This window comes from Aplysia californica, unplaced genomic scaffold (genome assembly GCF_000002075.1).
Source record: "Aplysia californica isolate F4 #8 unplaced genomic scaffold, AplCal3.0 scaffold00572, whole genome shotgun sequence".
NCBI lineage: Eukaryota > Metazoa > Mollusca > Gastropoda > Aplysiida > Aplysiidae > Aplysia > Aplysia californica.
The window spans coordinates 496,030-497,982 of record NW_004797842.1 but is presented as its reverse complement, the minus strand read 5'-3'; positions in this window follow the sequence as shown (position 1 = coordinate 497,982).

The window sequence follows — 1,953 nt, the reverse complement described above, 5'->3', positions numbered from 1 at the left end:
CTGGAAACAAAAAGAATAAACCCAGATTTCGAGGGTTTCGTTAAAGAAAGAAGAAATTGAAATGTCCTTTTACAATACTAACGCTTCATATTTCTAGATTTTTATCATTAAATTTAACGAAAGTTCCTTGAGGGAGGGAGATAACAATAATGGCAAGTATTAGAACAGAAGTAAGCCCCCATTGACGTTTTAACACGAGGTAAAGCAAAGGAGATGAGATGAAATACATGCGTCTAGAACACAGTTCTTTACGTCTATAAATTGGTTGCTTTTAAGGACAAGCGGGCTAACCTAGATTTCGGGGGTTTCCAGAAACCTTGACCTACACCAAAAGTGGGCCCTACCTATAGGAGAAATTTAGTTTCATTGGTGTGTATATTTGTTTGGTTATAGAGAAAACTCTCCTTGTCTTTTAAAGTTTGGTTCATTGGTGTGTATATTTGTTTGGTTATAGAGAAAACTCTCCTGGTCTTTTAAAGAAACTGAACAAGGGGCAAAACATTTACCTCCGATTTTCTCAAAACAACATTTTTTCGGGATAGCCACCTTGTGCTTATTTACTCCTGTATTGCAATAATAGATGGTGCGGTGGCGGAGCGGAGTGTGCTCGTCTCCAAAGCGGAAAGTCCGGGTTCGAGCCTCGATTCGGACACAGATTTTTTTCGCCCCCTCCTGCCCACCCAGCAGAAATGGGTACCTGACTTCGAGTTGGGGAAGTAAAGGCGGCGTGGAAAGGAACTGGCCACCCTACCACAATATGCCGAAGACCCAGGAAGTTGTCTCACTAACAAGGCAATCCCCAATGTCCGGATCGGAAGCGGGAACAACTTTACTTTACTTTATTGCGATAATACGATGTATCAAATGAGGCAGTACTTGATAAAGCCCACGTGGGACGCTCACTTTTAAAAACAATCAGGAAACGACTAATTGTAATGCAGTTTTTGGGACACCTGAATAGACATAAGAGTCTTGAACATCTAGCTCTCACTGGCAAAATTGAGGGCAGGCGAGGCAGGGGTAGGCCCAGAGCAACCTACTTAGGGAACCTAAACAAACGGGTAACAGAGAAAGATCAGCGAACACACACACAAACACACACACACACACACTCATACACACACACAAACACACACACACAAACACACACACACACACAAACAAACACACCCACCCACCCCCCCCCCACACACACACACACACACACACAAACACACCCAAACACACACACACACACACACACTTTTTCTGCCTCTCTTCTTCCCTACCATGTAGACACAGACAACCTGGTCCCTCGTTTTTTCTTTTTTTCTTTTCTTCCACTCTTCCTTTCAGTATTTCCCCTCATCCAGTTCCTCATTCCGTTGCACTAAATTAAAAAACACGTTTCTCTCGATTATTTCACACCTAACATAGCGACGCATCACCATGAAAGATTAATACGATCACTTTTATCCCCCCCCCCCCAACCAAACCAGCCATCCCCATCTTTTTGTCCTCCTGGTTCATCATTCATCCAGTGCCAGATCTACGACAGACATCGGCGATCATGGTTCTCCAATCATTCCTTTGCTCGAATGCTCTTTAAAAAAAGCTACGTTTCCCTGATCTTTCCCTAGTTACCCATTTGTTTAGGTTCCCTAAGTAGGTTGAAATGGGCCTACCCCTTCCTCGTTTGCCTTCAATTTTGCCAGTGAGAGCTAGATGTTCAAGATCCTTATGTCTATTCAGATGTCTCCTTGTTAACTACTTTTAAAAGTAAAAACAAAAAACAAACAAACAGGCAAAACAACCATACAAACAAAACAAACAAACAAACAAAAAACAAACAAACAAACAAAACAAAACAAACAAAACAACCAAACAAACAAACAAAACAACCATACAAACAACGAAGCAGCGATCAGATCACTCAAACAACCAAATACCAGCCGCCCAGGAAAAAACCAATCC